The sequence below is a fragment of the Polyodon spathula genome, chromosome 19 (assembly GCF_017654505.1).
Source record: "Polyodon spathula isolate WHYD16114869_AA chromosome 19, ASM1765450v1, whole genome shotgun sequence".
Classification (NCBI taxonomy): Eukaryota; Metazoa; Chordata; class Actinopteri; order Acipenseriformes; family Polyodontidae; genus Polyodon; species Polyodon spathula.
The window spans coordinates 17,784,457-17,803,599 of NC_054552.1; positions in this window are offsets into that span (position 1 = coordinate 17,784,457).

Below are 19,143 nucleotides of genomic sequence, written 5' to 3' on the forward strand. Positions count from 1 at the left end.
TTTAATTAATCAAGTAAATTAGTTGCTTGTTAGGAGGGGAAATAAAGGATGGGAGAAATGGGAGGAGAAGGCGGAACGGGAGCGCTGAGTTAAGCGCCGCTTGAGAAGTAAAGAAAGAAAGAAAGAAAGAAAGAAAGAAAGAAAGAAAGAAAGAAAGAAAGAAAGAAAGAAAGAAAGAAAGAGAGCAAGGGGGTTTGAGAGGTTTTTTTTTGTGGTATACTATGCCACAGATTTTGGAAAGTTAGACCTGGACGTTTGTGGTTTTGAAGGCGTATGTAGCATTGAAAGCGAACTTGACCTGAATTGGCTGTTTCAACTTACTGCAGATGACGTGTAGGTTCGTCGACCAAATTAAGTAAGACAAAACCTTCTTCCTCTAGCGGTTGTGATATTTTCCCCTCGGATAGTGCTGCATGTAACTTATATTTTAAATATTAATTATAATTGTTAGTTTAATGGGGTGGGACATTAGAACTGAAGGGTTACATTATAAAGTATTATTGCAGTCTGCTTGTAGTATGTTATTGAAATCTAGAGGGGGGTGTGTTGATTACTGACTGGGTTGTTAACGCAGCCTACAAGGGTTTTGCAAGTGTGTGGATTTATTATTGAGAGAGTTTATTTTTGTATTAGGTTGTTATTGCACATTGAGTTTTATGATGTTCTTTTGAGTGTGTGAGTTTGATCTGATGTTTTGTAGTTTTGATTATTATTAAGCACTTTAGTTTGGAGTTCCTTTGTTATTTGATTACACTATGTAACACAATTTTTGTTCCTGGGTAGTAAGTGTTATTTCCTAATTGTTTATGCCTCAACAGTCTAGAAAATGACTATTATTCCCCACAAACTTTGCTTTTGTGACCAGGACAGTGATATTTCAAAATATCACTATTTCCAATGGGAAAACGGGCAAATGTGTGTCTTTTCGTTCACATAAAGTCAGAAAAAAACAACATATGAATCCAAATTAACATGTATTTATACTAATGTAATACAAAAATGACTACAAAAGATTTAGAAGTCAGTAGTTTTTCTATACTTTTGAGGCATAAGCAATTAGGAAATAACACTTACTACCCAGGAACAAAAAAAAATTAAATTTGTTACACTGTTATTTGTTAAACCCTTCTAGGTGTGCTCACATTTATTGTGCGCATTTAACCTCCCCATTCTACTAAAGCTTTGATTGCATAATATCACTTTATATTGTTGTTACTGTTTGTAATGACTGAAAGATATTTGATTTAATATGATTTTAGTTAGACTAACAAATGTCATTTGGTTTTTCGTGTGTAAAATTGGTATTCTTTGAGCTCCCTGGTTCCTCCGTTCTTTTATTGCTAATATCCAGACCTCACTGGACAACAAAGGTGGTGGCAGTGGCTGCGCTACCCGAACCCGAACGACCTCACCTGTAGACAGGGAGTGAGCGTTGCACATATATACACACCCGATTAAAAACAGTGCGCCGAGTATGCAGCTGAGGCAGTCCAGCAGAGTCAACTCTACAGTGGAACATGGCAGAGCTGGGGTCCGATGGAGGATCAAGCGTCTCTTTCTTTTAAATTGCAATAGCAGAGGAAACATCAAATAGCGAGCGCAAAGCGATGCAGGCTGTTACACAGAAAGAGTAACACAGGTTAGTGGCTGGACAGGGGTATCTAGCCTGGATTATGTGCAGTCACATGACCGGGGCAGCACGTAGCCTACAGCGGGGTAGAGCACGGTCTACAGGTAGAGGCAAACTGGCACTGTTGCACTAGGTCTGAAGCAGTGGTTAAGCACTGTTTGCACTATGTGCACCATGCGACCCGAGCGCTGTGCGCAGAGTACCGTGCACTGTGTGCAGTGTGTACCGTGCAGCACTGCATTCCCACACTAGCGTCAGAATACCATGCGCACCGCATGCGGTGAGTACTGTGCGCACTGAGCATTTCAGAGCGACTTGGAGACTAGAGATGAACTATGCATCAAAAATTTACACAATAGGACCACAGTTATGTTTCATCTGAAGGACTCAGGGTCACACACAGTGAGTCAATGGCTGAGCAGGGATTAGAACTGGGGACCGCCTGATATCAAACCCTATTCTTTAAACACTAGACCACCAAACCTCCTACTTCATAAGAAATTTAGTTTATATGGCTGTAAGAAGAAAAAATAAATAATTATGGTGACTTTTCTAAAATTAAATATTCCAAAGGTGCCAGCGAGTCTAATAAAGTCAGCATTCAGTCAGCAGGATATCCGTTACCCAGATACATCGGTCGCTTTTACCGCCCTTGTACTATGAATAAAATCAGTCCCCATCCCCATATATATATATATATATATATATATATATATATATATATATATATATATATATATATATATCACACACACACACACACACAGTACTGTGCAAAAGTTTTAGGCAGGTGTGAAAAAATGCTGTAAAGTAACAATGCTTTCAAAGTGAGTGAACAGAAGAAACACCCTTTGCCTTAGCATCAATTCTGCTAGGTACACTTGCAGACAGTTTTTGAAGGAACTCGGCAGGTAGGTTGGCCCAAACATCTTTGAGAACTAACCATAGTTCTTCTGTGGATTTAGGCAGCCTCAGTTGCTTCTCTCTCTTCATGTAATCCCAGACAGACTCGATGATGTTGAGACCAGGGCTCTGTGGGGGCCATACCATCACTTCCAGGACTCCTTGTTCTTTACGCTGAAGATAGTTCTTAATGACTTTCGTTGTATGTTTGGGGTCGTTGTCATGCTGCAGAATAAATTTGGGGCCAATCAGATGCCTCCCTGATGGTATTGCATGATGGATAAGTATCTGCCTCTACTTCTCAGCATTGAGGAGACCATAATTCTGACCAAATCTCCAACTCCATTTGCAGAAATGCAGCACCAAACTTGCAAGGAACCTCCACCATGCTTCACTGTTGCCTGCAGACATTCATTCTTGTACCACTCTCCAGTCCTGCGGCGAACAAACTGCCTTCTGCTACAGCCAAATATTTCAAATTTTGACTCATCAGTCCAGAGCACCTGCTGCCATTTTTCTGCACCCCAGTTCCTGTGTTTTCATGCATAGTTGAGTCGCTTGGCCTTGTTTCCACGTCGGAGGTATGGCTTTTTTGGCCACAAGTCTTCCATGAAGGCCACTCCTGACCAGACTTCTCCGGACAGTAGATGGGTGTACCAGGGTCTCACTGTTTTCTGCCAATTCTGAGCTGATGGCATTGCTGGACATCTTCCGATTGTGAAGGGAAGTAAGCATGATGTGTCTTTCATCTGCTGCAGTAAGTTTCCTTGGCCGACCACTGCGTCTACGGTCCTCAACGTTGCCCATTTCTTTGTGCTTCTTCAAAAGAGCTTGGACAGCACATCTGGAAACCCCTGTCTGCTTTGAAATTTCTGCCTGGGAGAGACCTTGCTGATGCAGTATAACTACCTTGTGTCTTGTTGCTGTGCTCAGTCTTGCCATGGTTTATGATTTTTGACAGTAAACTGTCTTCAGCAACCTCACCTTGCTAGCTGAGTTTGGCTGTTCCTCACCCAGTTTTATTCCTCCTACACAGCTGTTTCAACCTACGTATTGAATTGATGATCATTAACACCTGTTTGGTATAATTGTTTAATCATACACCTGACTATATGCCTACAAAATCCCTGACTTTTTGCAAGTGTACCTAGAAGAATTGATGCTGTTTTGAAGGCAAAGGGTGGTCACACCAAATATGGATTTGATTTAGATATTTCTTCTGTTTACTCACTTTGCATTTAGTTAATTGCTAAATATAATTTATTAAAATGTCTATTTTTGAAGGCATTCTTACTTTATAGTATTTTTTCACACCTGCCTAAAACTTTTGCACAGTACTGTGTTGTGTGTGTGTGTGTGTATATATATATATATATATATATATATATATATATATATATATATATATATATATATACACACACACAGCTCTGGAAAAAATTGAGACCACTGCAAAAAAATTGAGTATGTGTTTGGGTAATTATCAGTTTCTCTGGTTTTAGTATTTGTATGTATGTGTTTGGGTAAAATGAGCAGAAGGAAGCAAGTTTTCTTCCAGGACAACCTTGTACTTGGCTTGATTCATGCGTCCTCATTTGGTGGAGGATCGGCCATGATCTGGAGGTGCTTCAGCAAGGCTGGAATCAGGCAGATTTGTCTTTGTGAAGGACGCATGAATCAAGCCAAGTACAAGGTTGTCCTGGAAGAAAACTTGCTTCCTTCTGCTTTGACAATGTTCCCCAACTCTGAGGTTTGGTTTTTCCAGCAGGACAATGCTCCATGCCACACAGCCAGGTCAATCAAGATGTGGATGGAGGACCACCAGATCAAGACCCTGTCATGGCCAGCCCAATCTCCAGACCTGAACCCCATTGAAAACCTTTGGAATGTGATCAAGAGGAAGATGGATGGTCACAAGCCATCAAACAAAGCCAAGCTGCTTGAATTTTTGTGCCAGGAGTGGCATAATGTCACCCAGCATCAATGTGAAAGACTGGTAGAGAGCATGCCAAGACGCATGAAAGCTGTGATTGAAAGTCAGGGTTATTCTACAAATATTGATTTCTGAACTCTTCCTAAGTTAAGACATTAGTATTGTGTTGTTTAAAAATGAATCTGAACTTATTTTCCTTGCATTATTTGAGGTCTGACAACACTGCATCTTTTTTTTTTGTTATTTTGACCAGTTGTCATTTTCTGCAAATAAATGCTCTAAATGACAATATTTTTATTTGGAATTTGGAAGAAATGTTGTCAGTAGTTTATAGAATAAAACAAAAATGTTCATTTTACCCAAACACATACCTATAAATAGTAAAACCAGAGAAACTGATAATTTTGCAGTGGTCTCAATTTTTTCCAGAGCTGTATATATATATATATATATATATATATATATATATATATATATATATATATATATATATATATATATATATATATATATATATATGTGTGTGTGTGTGTGTGTGTGTGTGTAACAAATGAATGCACTTACCCATCACACACGATTTTTCCGTCACCAGTTTTCTGATACAATGCCCATCTCTACAATGTTACAATTTATCTGAATATCCGTCACAGCCCCTTTTTTTTTTTATTCTCTCTAAAGCCAAATCAGTCTGTCTTGTATTGAGCTGTTACACAGCATGTCCTCCAGTCCTCCAAAATAAAGCATCAGACACAAGCTAATGTAATGTAACAGTTAATCATTAAACAGTTTTAGATACTGTGATGTATTTTTGTTGCTTTTGTGCATTTTCATTTGCAAGTGAACTGTGACATTAGGGACTTATCGAGCACTATATTCTGCAATTTTGATTAGGCCTACTGACATTGGATACTATTTTAATTCTGAAAACTTTTTTTTTTTATCTTTTGGTTATGATAAATTGCATTGCCTTTTACATTTTATGTTGAGTCGTTAATGGGGAATTTTACATACCTCTGCAATACGTACTGGATTTAAAAGCATATACTGTATTACAGTTAACGTAATGAATTAAAATACTACTTCTGTTAACTATAGTACTGTACTAACAAAACCAATACAGTACATCTAAAAGGAAGCCTACTTATTTTAAAACAGTTATGTATTTCTGATATTGTCTGTTTTGCAGGGAATACAAAAAAGATACAAGGGGGTTGAAACGGGCCAAAATGCAATAATCAGATATGCGTCACACGCATTTAACCGTCACTGAAGTCAAAATTTGATAGGGTCGGATATGTGAGTGCTGACTGTAGTCATCTTCAGTTCAGTAAAGCCTGGGGGTTGGAGAATGTGTACATTGTGCAAAGGTGTGTAATGTGAAAGCTGCATCTCGTTGCAAGTCAGTTTCAGTCACTGTGGGAGAGACAATGAAACATTTTGACAATTAAGGCTGCACATGCTACAGCACTAACATTCACAAGGAACTGCCTGATGCTCTCAACCTAATGTGTGTAATTTTATTAAACTTTTATATTTCTTCAAATTCTTAAGTTAATTTCCACATATTAAAGTACATTAGGCATCCAAGGGACTTATGTACTTTGGGCAAGAGTATATATTTTTAATTTTTTTCACCCAGCCCTCTATATAGAAGTTGCTAAATGTAGCACAATAAAGGAACCATTTTCACAAGAGATCCACAATGACGCAACACATGTTTTATTTGAGGTCAGGCAGGATAATATTTCAAAATGTTTGCATGAATTAACTGCTCAGGTTTCAGCCAAAGCAAGGCTGTCAAGTGAAATAGACCCAGTCAAACATGTTCCCTTTTAACTGGGCTTGAGGTGGGCGTTAGTTTTTTTTTTTTTTTTTTTTTTTTTTTTTCCTACAGTGTCTTTTTTCTTCCGTTGTCAAAATAAAGTTTTCATGAGAACTCTAATACATTAAGGATACATTTACTCACACTGTGCTGGAGGGCCTGTTTCTCCATCAAGTGACAGGTAAGGAGGGGCCCATGTCAAAGAGTCAGCTGGAGTGTTAACTCTTAAAATCTTAACAGTATGCCTTTCTAGATTCAACATGGGGAATTAACTTTGTTCCTGTTGAAATTCCAAATTACAATTCTAACAGACGTCATAATTTCAATGTTATGTAAACTTATTTGGACAAAACATACCCTTAACTTTGACCTGTGATCTAAGATTACTGTCATATTGGGGTCATGTAACCTTTTGATATCTAATGTTTTTAGGTATTGACTTCATACTGATTACACAACTGTGTTCTGTGATTCTCTGTCAGGTTTGATACTGGGTGTCATTTAAGAAGAAAAACCCTCTTTTGTGTCAGTAGTTAAAACCTATGTTAGAAAAGAAGGCAACCCTATACTTCATGTCATAGAATTTGGCACTTTGTCACTAAAAGCTATTTTATAACTAATACTTAATTGGTCAACACACAATAAGTAAGATATGTCTACAGATGTTTTCACCCACAGAGTCTCACCAATAAGGCCAAACATGCCAGATTGATTTTCAATTTGGAATTATCCATGACATATTTATGGATACATTCTTGATACAGACTGGACAGAAGTATTTAAAGTAAAGATAGTAAAAACTAAATGAAGATGACAATGTAATGCAAATCTTTATTTCAGGTTTTTGAATCTGGGGCTGAAGGACAACCATTGTCCTTAACCATAGCCCAGTCAGGGCATTTCCTTATATCACGAGGACAAGGGCTGCTGGTAAGAGCTCCTGTGCAGTGTGCTGGCTCCCAAGGGTTTCATACTTCCAGCAGAAACGCAGTAAAATGATTCACTTTATTGTACTTCAGCTACTACCCTTTACTCGTATGGATCAATAAAGCCTACTGTATTAGTTATGTCTTCGAGAGCCAGCACAGTGGCTCTGTTCTGTAATTTGTATTTAGTCCTTCTGCACTCCATATGTTTTGAGCACCTTCAAGACACCTGACTGTCATTGGAAAGCAGTCTGTTCGGAGGTCAGGATTGTGCTGCCTTTAGGGTCACTTCTAAAGTGGTTCTAAATAATAGAACTCATTTTACTCCCACTAGAATCTCTTTATCGAAAAATCTGAGACAAGGAAGGTGTTTCACTGGAAGAGAAAAAAAGAAACAACATCATTTTCAGGACAATTAATTGTGATCAAAAAAGTTAGCGTTGATATCTAGACTAAAGATAATTTTCCAAACCCTAAATCACAGTGAAAGCATGGTAAAGCACATAGATAGTATAAGCATAGTAAACTGTAGACAGATCAGTCAAGGTAGTTTCTATTTTGAATATCATGCAAATAATGAAAGTACTCCATTTTATTTAAAATACAGAGATATCCAGGTTAGAAGTTTTAATCACATTAGGTAAAAACCATATCAATGTACTTGTAGTGTTGCACAGATGCCACTGCCAGACATGTGTGGCCTGCATGCATTACCACAGTAAAGCGCAGGTTGGATTATTCAAAACCATTAATGAGATGTGCTTGTGAAAAAAGCAAAAGGTAATGGATTTCATCTGTGGATTATTAGACTTTATAAACAGCAAGAATAGAGCGAGCAATCCAGGGTGCATTTTAGCACCAAAGAAAATGATAGCCTTTTTTTTTTTAAATAGCCAAATTCTAAAAGTAGTAGCCAAATTAAGATTGCAAGAGCCACAACAATTCTCTCTCCCCCATCAGACATAATCAAGAAGGCATTATATCTGCAACAAGCACACAGCAAATATTTATTAACTATATATATATATATATATATATAATTAGAAATCCAGTCATGAACGCTACATTTATATAAATGCCTGTTGGACATTCTTATATGTGACGTTCCACTGGATGAAGCTGAATCCCTTTTCCACTCAGCCTTATATTTATGATTAACTTTTTTTCCTTTTAACTCCTGGACCCCAACGACTAGTCTTGGCTGCTAATTCACCTTCACTCTCAAGTGTCTAGTTTCATTGCCTATTATGAATTTATTGTCAATGTTTTTCTGCCATTTTTGTTCATAACTGAAGACACAATTTGTCAATTTTGGCAAGTGGTAAAATAAGATCTGCATTTATTGGCTAAGAAGTGTTTCCACATGTGCAGATATGTTACCATACCGACACGGCTTGGAGCCACTCTGCTTCATTCACGTGACACCCAATTCACATTGGGAGTGGTGGGGCAAGGTGCAGTAACACACTGCCCGGTGTTCAAATATGCTCCAAAATCTCCAGGCCTAGACTTGGCCTCATGCCGAACAACACCCTGAAGCATGGATATAACACCCTGTCAGGTTTTATTGCTTTCTCATGCTGTTTTATTAAAACAAGTTGTTTTTTTCTTTTTTAGTAAATATTGTCATTCATAAAACATGGATATCTCAACACAGAAAAACAACATCACTGGTCTTTTTGCCATACAACCTGTGATACAACCTGTTTATAATGGCAGCATTTCTTATTTTATGCAGATCATTTTCTGGAGCAGTGGAACCCTCTGCTGTCTTCTTTATGAAATGACACATTTTGATCTGTTTACAAAACTAATCAGGTAACAGTATTAACATTCCAGATCTAGCTGGTACTTTGCTCCCCCATTCCTCAACCATTCCAATAAGACACAAAATGCAACAATGTGTTAGAAATAACAAAAACAAAGATTTACAATACAGTATTGCTAGCCTTCAGTTTATGCTGGATTGTTCAATGCATGGGGTGGTATCTGTGAACAGATGGACTGGAAAGGTGACAGATCTGTGCCTGGTTGGTTTCTTATACATAGCTTGTAAAACAGCAGTACTGTATTTCTTTCAGGAAGGGTTTTCACTGATTGATGCTCCCAGCTTTCTGAAGGTGGTGCGAAAGGCAGACCTTCTGCTCTTCAGTTTGAAGATGAAGGTAAGAGTGAATAATAAAGTGCTGGAGCAGTGAAGCTCCAGCAGGGACCTCAGGGAGCAAGGTGTAATTACTGTTGAATAATAGCTCTCCAGGCCTGGCGAGGGAATGACAGGGATATCCAGGTTCTGTCCTTGCTTCCGGACTCTGCCACAATCAATCATTTCTATTTTCCACTTTTTCTAGTAAAGCATTTTATTTATTCCCTTACATGGTTTCCAGATTCACAATTTCATTGCTGCAAATACAAATCACATTAAATCTTGATGTAACTGAAAGGATAATTAAAAACAAAAATGTGTTCATAAAGCAGGTTACCTGATTGGTCACAAATGAGCATGCACTACAGGGATGTGCAATTTCTGAAAAAAAAGCTTCTCGATTTACTAATGCTAGAAAAATCTACTTGTCCCTTCCCCGTTGCACAAAATAGCAGAATATAACTTGTAGGATTTTGGTTTTATTTAAATGTTATCCAGCATAGTTCAGGGGGCATTGAGCAGGGGGGCTTCCAATTTCCTGTCTATTAGTACCTATTTTCTATTTAAGCCCTGATCACTTCCAACTTTGCAGACTAGTGTTTTGTTTTGTAGCAAACGCTCAGACATCGTCATTTCGTGTTTCACCGCTAATCTACACTTCGTTGCCTTTCACTGCAGGTCACTTCTCTGTGCAGCGCTCCCAAGATATTATCAATTATTTTCCTACCTGCTCTGGTGCTTCTTCTCATCATTCAGTTTCTCTATTTGGCTGCAGGAGTGCCAGCGTTAGTCCTTCCTGCTCTGTCCAGATTCCAGCCCAGCAACAGCACCATCCAAACCGTAGCTTCATTACTCAACTTGTCCGCGTCTTTATTAGACAGAGTGGCCCACCACCAAAACTTTCAAAGCTCCTTCAACACGACATCAACATTCCCATCATCAGCGTTTGCCTTGCCATAGCTCCTTGTAACAAAGTGCCCGCCCCTGTGTATATTATCTGTTATGTGTTGCGTGTGGTGTGTTTAAATGTTGGTGTATAGACATTGGTACACGGGATATAAACGGGTCTGTGTAACACGAGTGTTTAAAAATGTATATGTGTATTTAGGCACGAGGATTGCACAGCACTTCACGTGCAAGTAAAATGTAGTAATATGTGAGCACGGGGAATTGCACTTTATTAATTCACGTGCTGGGATTCAAGTGAATAATTAATTGGTAATTGAATCCCAGCACAATAGTATATATAGATGCACGTTGTCACATACTGGCGGTTGGGTGTTCGGTGAGCGGAGAACGGGATTGGAGACGGAGGAAATAAGTAAAGTAGTAATAATAATAACAACAACAAAGTATCTGCTCACCGTGTTTGTCAGTGTCTGTCCGTGCACCGTTTTGTTAAGTTTAGTCTGTTTTCGTTTGTCTATTTATTTTGGCGTAGAGTGCCGTGTCCTGTGTTTTTCGTGTTTGTGTAAACCTTTTATTTTGTATTAAACCGGCGCCAACAGGCGTCTTCATCACTTCATTTCATCCGTCCTGTGTTTTGTGTATTTCATTACTTTTCCTGGCTCTGACGCCGCCCACTTCGGCCGTCTCTGTGACACGTGGTGTCCTGCGTGGGATTTAACAGCGCCTCCAAGCGTCAGACCAGGAGAGGTGTTTTGTCAAAAAAAAAAAAAAAAATAACAAAAAAAAAAAAGCAACAACAAAAAAAAAATAAAAAAAACATGGAAGGCTGGGACTGGAGAGATGGCTGCCAGGACCTGGAGGAGTTCCTCGGTGGTCTGGAGGACCAGGGCTGGTGCCTTGCCTGTGGGGAGTTTGGGCACCCGGTGGTGCGCTGCCCCTACCAGGAAGGAGAGGAGGAACTGCCGCAGGAGAGGAAGGTGAGGAGGTGGCAGAGAAGGGGAAAGGGGAAGAGGAAGGCAGAGGTCCCACCGCTGTCTCCACAGCCGCACCAGTCTCCTGCAAGGGAGGAAGAGCCGCACCAGTCCCCTGCAAGTGAGGGAGAGCCGCACCAGTCCCCTGTATCAAGGGGAGACTACACACCGCTCCCACCTCCACCACCAGGAGACTACACGCCGCTCCTACCTCCATGGGCAGGGGGCAGAGCAGCAGGAGCTGCCTCTGCCTCCGCCACCTCCACCGGCAGGGGGAGAGCAGCAGGAGCTGCCTCTGCCTCCGCCACCTCCACCGGCAGGGGGAGAGCAGCAGGAGCTGCCTCTGCCTCCGCCACCTCCACCGGCAGGGGGAGAGCAGCAGGAGCTGCCTCTGCCTCCGCCACCTCCACCGGCAGGGGGAGAGCAGCAGGAGCTGCCTCTGCCTCCGCCACCTCCACCGGCAGGGGGAGAGCAGCAGGAGCTGCCTCTGCCTCCGCCACCTCCACCGGCAGGGGGAGAGCAGCAGGAGCTGCCTCTGCCTCCGCCACCTCCACCGGCAGGGGGAGAGCAGCAGGAGCTGCCTCTGCCTCCGCCACCTCCACCGGCAGGAGGGAGCAGCAGGAGCTGCCTCCGCCACCCCCACCAGCAGAGGGTGAATGCCTGCTGGGTCCCTGTCCACCAGCAGAGGGTGAATGCCTGCTGGGTCCCTGTCCACCAGCAGAGGGTGAATGCCTGCTGGGTCCCTGTCCACCAGCAGAGGGTGAATGCCTGCTGGTATCACTTCCCCCACCAGCAGAGGGTGAATGCCTGCTGGGTCCCTGTCCACCAGCAGAGGGTGAATGCCTGCTGGTATCCTTCCCCCACCAGCAGAGGGTGAATGCCTGCTGGGTCCCTGTCCACCAGCAGAGGATGAATGCCTGCTGGTATCACTTCCCCCACCAGCAGAGGGTGAATGCCTGCTGGTATCACTTCCCCCACCATCACGAGGAGAGGAGCTGGAGCTTCCTCTGCCTCCACCTCCATCAGGGGGAGAGGAGCAGGAGCTGCCTCTCCCTGCACCAGAAGGACCAGGACTAGATGCTGGCGGTCCTCAGCAGCCCTTGCATAGGCTGCTGAGGGAAGCACGGGGAAGAACCTCCCGGCTGCAGTGGCCGAAAAGAGGGCCAACACCCGCACCCCAGCTTGTCAGGGATGCCAGCCTCGCTTCGCCCAGGGATGCCAGCCTCGCTTCGCCCAGGGATGCCAGCCTCGCTTCGCCCAGGGATGCCAGCCTCGCTTCGCCCAGGGATGCCAGCCTCGCTTCGCCCAGGGATGCCAGCCTCGCTTCGCCCAGGGATGCCAGCCTCGCTTCGCCCAGGGATGCCAGCCTCGCTTCGCCCAGGGATGCCAGCCTCGCTTCGCCTGGGGTTGCCCGCCGCTCTGCATCGCCTGGGGTTGCCCGCCGCTCTGCATCGCCTGGGGTTGCCCGCCGCTCTGCATCGCCTGGGGTTGCCTCGCATCGCCTGGGGTTGCCCGCCGCATCGCCTGGGGTTGCCCGCCGCTCTGCATCGCCTGGGGTTGCCCGCCGCTCTGCATCGCCTGGGGTTGCCCGCCGCTCCGCATCACAGCCGGAAGTACTGTGGCCGGAACCCCACGAAGGGGAGCTGCCGGCCACGAAGAAGGGGGAGGAGGTCTGGAGACCGCCAACCCCAGCAGCAGTTTCTCCACCGGAGATCGTGGGGGAGGTCCGGAGACCTGCTCCCTCTGCAGTTTCTTCCCTGCAGGAAGAACGGTGGTTGAAGCCCCACCAAGGGGAGCTGCCGGCGCCGAAGGAGGGGGAAGGTCAGGAGACCACACCCCAAGCAGCCTTTCCGCTGCTAGGACTACCCTGGCAGGAGAATGCTACCCTGCTGACAGCATTACGACCTGTGGGCCCCTGGAAGCCTCTGGTCCTGGCCAAGGACTTTGGGCGGGACTTTTGGGCTTTTAAGGGGGGAGGTGGCCATTGAGGCCATGTGTGCTTTGCACAGGAGGGGGTATATGTAACAAAGTGCCCGCCCCTGTGTATACTATCTGTTATGTGTTGCGTGTGGTGTGTTTAAATGTTGGTGTATAGACATTGGTACACAGGATATAAACGGGTCTGTGTAACACGAGTGTTTAAAAATGTATATGTGTATTTAGGCACGAGGATTGCACAGCACTTCACGTTCAAGTAAAATGTAGTAATATGTGAGCACGGGGAATTGCACTTTATTAATTCACGTGCTGGGATTCAAGTGAATAATTAATTGGTAATTGAATCCCAGCACAATAGTATATATAGATGCATGTTGTCACATGCTGGCGGTTGGGTGTTCGCTGAGCGGAGAACGGGATTGGAGACGGAGGAAATAAGTAAAGTAGTAATAATAATAATAACAACAAAGTATCTGCTCACCGTGTTTGTCAGTGTCTGTCCGTGCACCGTTGTGTTAAGTTTAGTCTGTTTTCGTTTGTCTATTTATTTTGGCGTAGAGTGCCGTGTCCTGTGTTTTTCGTGTTTGTGTAAACCTTTTATTTTGTATTAAACCGGCGCCAACAGGCGTCTTCATCACTTCATTTCATCCATCCTGTGTTTTGTGTATTTCATTACTTTTCCTGGCTCTGACGCCGCCCACTTCGGCCGTCTCTGTGACACTCCTCTATATAAATCCATCACAAAGCTCTGTCAGCTGTATCTTTCTTTACTCTTCGCTTGCAATCAAGCACCCCTCCCCCGCTCCTAGAGCCAGCATAATCTACAGTTCCTTCAAATGATCCTGCCCTGGATTTCCATTAGCTACGTTCAACATTTTAAAGACCTATCCAGCCCATTTCATACTCCATTTCAGCCTGTGGTGGCTCGTGCTTTCAGCTAGTTCAACATGCTCCAATGACACTGCTTTCTGCAACTTTTCCACTGGCGCCACTTGGATCATGGTTACCAAGGCAATGCCCTCGTTGAGTGATTGTGTGGAGTGGTAAGTGACCACGGTGACCAGGCAGCTTCATCCGGCACTGCGAGCTCCGTGCCTGAGTATTGCAATCTTCTGGCTTCCTGTTGCTGCGCTTTCACAACCTACAAAGGCTTGTTCAACTCATCGAATTGTGACCTCTAAATACTGCATTCACGTATTCATATACATGACTAACTGTTCTAAAACATGTAACGAGTACATTCAAATCCAAAAGAATATGCAATTGTTGTTCTACATTGACAAGGATTTTAGTCACTATAACCAAATATATTGTACCCGGCTTCACTCAAGCCTATGGTTAATTCCAATCATAACCTCTATACAGTTTTAAGCTGGTTTGCTATCACTGTGAAGCTTGCACACTCCAGTTTTTCTATACATTCCTGCAGTTTGTTGTCAATCCGAGGGGTTCAAAGGAGTTCCCCTCCTCCTCAACCTTTTTCCTACCTATATCAACCGACATTCTTCAATTTCATCTCTTCCCTTCTTCATGGCCTGGTCATGAAGCAGCGCACTCAGCTGCTTTTTGAGATGCTCATAATCTACCATTACAGTAACGTCCAGCTTCCCTGCATCAAGCATCCATTCCTGCAAGTTATTCCTTTTCGCAGATTTGTGTTTCCTCATCTGACACTGCTCCTCCAATCTGACCAGCTTCATCAAAGCACCTAATTCAACTTTCAAAGTCATTACTTCATCAGTGCGAGCCACCAGTTAGTCACAGAACCATGTCCTACGATTGTCAAAGTTTCAGTCAATGTCCTCCTACCCCCAATAGACAATACTATCATAAACTCCCGACCAAATCAATAGGTTTTGCAGATGCCTCGGAGCAACACATTCTTCATCCTCTCGGGTTCTGCAGCGGTATCAGATCTCTGCATTCTTCATCTCTGCCCAAAAGCAGCCCCATCTCTGGCTCCATCTAAATCTGCCTTAGTATTCAAAGACCAATACCCACCGCATTCAGCAGATCCCTACTCTGCAGCAGACCACCGCACTGTATTGATGGTAGTCTTCTGTTCACTATTGCAGACCTCTGCTCTCTACAGCTGGGCCTCCGCACACTATTGACAGCACTCCATTGTTTTCTTCCTCAGACCTTTGCTCTGTTCAGCAGATCCCACCCTCTACTGTTAATCGCTCCTCACTGCAGCAGATCTCCACTCCCTCTTCAGATCCACTCACAACTGCAGCATGCAAAGTTGCTCTAGTCTACTGTTTAAATCTGCAACTGCACTTCTCCAGAGCCTCCAATGCTCCAACTTTCCTCCAATACGCAGATCATGGCAGCATTCCCACAATCAAGGCTAATGTTAATCCCCATCTAATCAAAATACGGGGCACTTCCTCAGCAATCCTATTCATATCTCCGCTCATCCTCTCAAAAGTTACAGCATTAATACCTGGTGAGAGATGCGGTATCCAAGTTCCGTTAGCTGGTCCCATCTGCTTCCACAACCCCCATCCAGAATCCCTAGCTTCTCCAGCTGCTATTTGACTGAATCCTGCTCTCAGTAACCTCCTTCAATCTGCTCAGCATTACATGTCTGCAGCCCTCACTCTTGTTCAAGAGCTCCTATTCTACAGCCTTCTCAGTGTCTTCAACCTTCTGTGCCCATAATTATATTCCTTCAAATAAAACCGGATCCTGGCTCTCATCATCCATGCTAGGGATTCTCTCCATAAGCCGCTTCTCTCCCTACAAGGATCTACCTATGGAGATCAGCTGCCTCTCGACCGCCTTTGATGCTTACTCCATCACTTGGCTGCATACCTCCAAGACGGATCAATTTCAGCGTGGGTGGTCCATTCATCCGTCAAGTTTCAAGTCCCCTAACCTCCCTTTTCAAGGTATCTCCCCAGCAGACCCCCCACAAGACCCTCTGTTCATTGATTCCTCTCACGCCTATCATCACTCGTCACTGAATCTCAACCCTCCTCTTCGCCCTCGCCTTCAGAGCAGGCCTCCCTCCTCGACTCTATCCTCACCTCCAAGCACACCTCCCTGCTCTCCACCCTCGCTTTCAGAACAGGCCTCCCTCCTCTCCTCCACCCTCGCCTCCAGAGCAGGCCTCCCTCCTCTCCTCCACCCTCGCCTCCAGAGCAGGCCTCCCTCCTCTCCTCCACCCTCACCTCCAGAGCAGGACTCCCTCCTCTCCTCCACCCTCACCTTCAGAGCAGGCCTTCCTCCTCTCCACTCTCGCATCCAAGCAAGCCTCCCTCCTCTCCACCCTCGTCTCCGAGCAGGCCTCCCTCCTCTCCACCCTCGCCTCCAGAGCAGGCCTCCCTGCTCGACTCCATCAACCCCTCCCTCCCCCAGCCTGATCATAAATGTGGGGAGCTGGTCCTCATCTGCAGTGGATTCCTACATTCATTTATCCTTCTCTGATATAGTTGCTGCTCCTTTTAAAATTGCTATTATGCCCAGAGTGGGGGCTTCCTGTCTGCCGGGGCCAGAGGTTTCCCCTTAATCAGCATCAAGGGTTTTTTTCCTCTCCACTGAGCAGCAGGTATACACATAGTCACAGCCTAGTAAATTACTAACCATCCTCCTGTTTGTCCCATTTGTCCTTCTGGTCTTTTGTTTATGTTATGCGCTGGCATGTGTTGCCTTTTGTTCGTCTCACGATGTGGAAGATTTTGCGAGGAGCTGGGGGTCCGTCCTTTGGGGGGCAAGTGAATCTCACCATGTTAGTCAGACCAGACCCCTGGCCACACTCTGTCCTTTTGCAGCACCTGTTCTATATTCTGCCTCAATTTAGGATGTGGCTACCTCATGCTCAAGTCCCATACTAACCTGTGCCTGATGCCTTGTCCTTATTTCAGATCCCAGGCAGCATGAAGTCTTGGCCATTTGGGGGTCTAAGGAGCTCCCATTTACAGAAGTCTCAGATGTTGGGTACCTCTCCCTCTCTATCTCCCGGTCTAGTGGGACCATCTTCCTCCCGAGGGGTGGCTCCCCGAGTCATAACCCTCGTTTGTGTTTTCGGTTGCTGGGTCCTTTGCCCCTGGGATGTGTCGGCATCGTCGCCCTCAGTCAGTGACCATCTTTCTATCCTGTTTCGGTTGCTGGGTCCTCTGTCCCTGGGATGTGTTGGCATCATCGCCCTCAGTCAGTGATCAATTTCTATCCTAGTTTCCATGACTGGCTCCGCTGGTCTGCTACTAGAGTCAGGGCCTTGCTCGCTCCTCTATCCTAAGTCTGGTCCTTTCTAGCCAGCACTATGTCCTACTAACTGTTGCTTTCTGCTTCTTCTGCCCTATCCTTACACCCCCAGCTCACGCCCCTTGAACAGTAAACACAATCAATTAATTAGTGATTAACATAGGGGGATCTAGCCTTGTAGTACAGGTTCCCTATGAGCCTACCTCTCCACAACAAATTTATAACATACTGTCACAAAGACAGCCGAAGTGGGCGACATCAGAACCAGGAAAAGGAATGAACACAAAAGGATGTGAAATGATGATGGCGCTTGCTTGTGCCGGTTTATTGTAAATAAAACAGCTGAATAAACAAAAACAACAGGACACGGCACTCTACACCAAAACAAAAAGACTAACAAACACAGTAAGCAGATAAATAAACAAGTATTGTGCTGGTCCCACCAGCATGCAATAGCAATTGATATTTACTTCTAATCTCCTCCTCTCTCTCCCGTTCTCCACTTACCGAACACCCAACCTCAAGTGAGTAAAACATGCATCTATATATACTGTTGTGCTGGGATTCAATTACTAATTAATTATTCACTTGAATCCCAGCAAGTGAATTAATTATGCGCAACCTTGTGCTCACATATTAACTACTTTAAATGTACGTGAAGTGATGTACAATCCCGTGCCTAAATAAAAATATACATTTTAAACACTCGTGTTACACAGACCCGTTTATATCCTGTGTACCAATGACTATACACCAACATTTAACAAACCACCCGCAACATAACAGATAATATACACATACTTTAAGGAAATGTTCATTTCAGTGCAGTTTGGAACACATTTGCTTGTAAATTTAAGTAACACATTAAGAGTACAACTATAATAAACAATACTTGGAGTTATTCAAATATAAAAATAGCATCTGCAGGTTTTGTTTTTTTTCCGCACTGTTTCTCTATAAGCTGAATTCAACTGATGTACAGGTGTTTTAGTTTGTTACAACAGATACAAAATCATTGCCAACTAATACTGCTGCTTTCTGGAATTCTGATTTTTCAAGACGGTCTTCCAGTTTTGTAACTGCTGAACCCCAGATTTTTAAAGAACTTGCGTATAACCTGTCGAGTTAAGTTTCTGCATTTTTTACTGTTTTTCTAGCAAAATGCACTCAATATTTACAGTATGAAAATGTTCATATTTACACTGAAAAATAAATGAATTAATACATAAACACATTGCCATGAGATTTACAGTCTATATTTTATATAAACATAACACAATATAGTACAGATAACACTATGAAACACAATTTTTGTTCCTGGGTAGTAAGTGTTATTTCCTAATTGCTTATGCCTCAAAAGTATAGAAAATGGCTATTATTCCCCACAAACTTTGCTTTTGTGACCAGGACAGTGATATTTCAAAATATCACTATTTCCAATGGGAAAACAGGGAAATGTGTGTCTTTTCGTTCACATAAAGTCAGAAAAAAACAACATATGAATCCAAATTAACATGTATTTATACTAAAGTAATACTAAAATGACTACAAAAGATTTAGAAGTGAGTATTTTTTCGAAATTTACGATTATACTGTAAATACTCTGCTCTAACCTTGGAGTTTAAGTGCACCAAGGTCAGACTGGAAATGACATTGGAAATGTCAGACTGGAAATGACACACATTTCCCTATTTTCCCATTGAAATAGTGATATTTTGAAATATCACTGTCCTGGTCACAAAAGCAAAGTTTGTGGGGA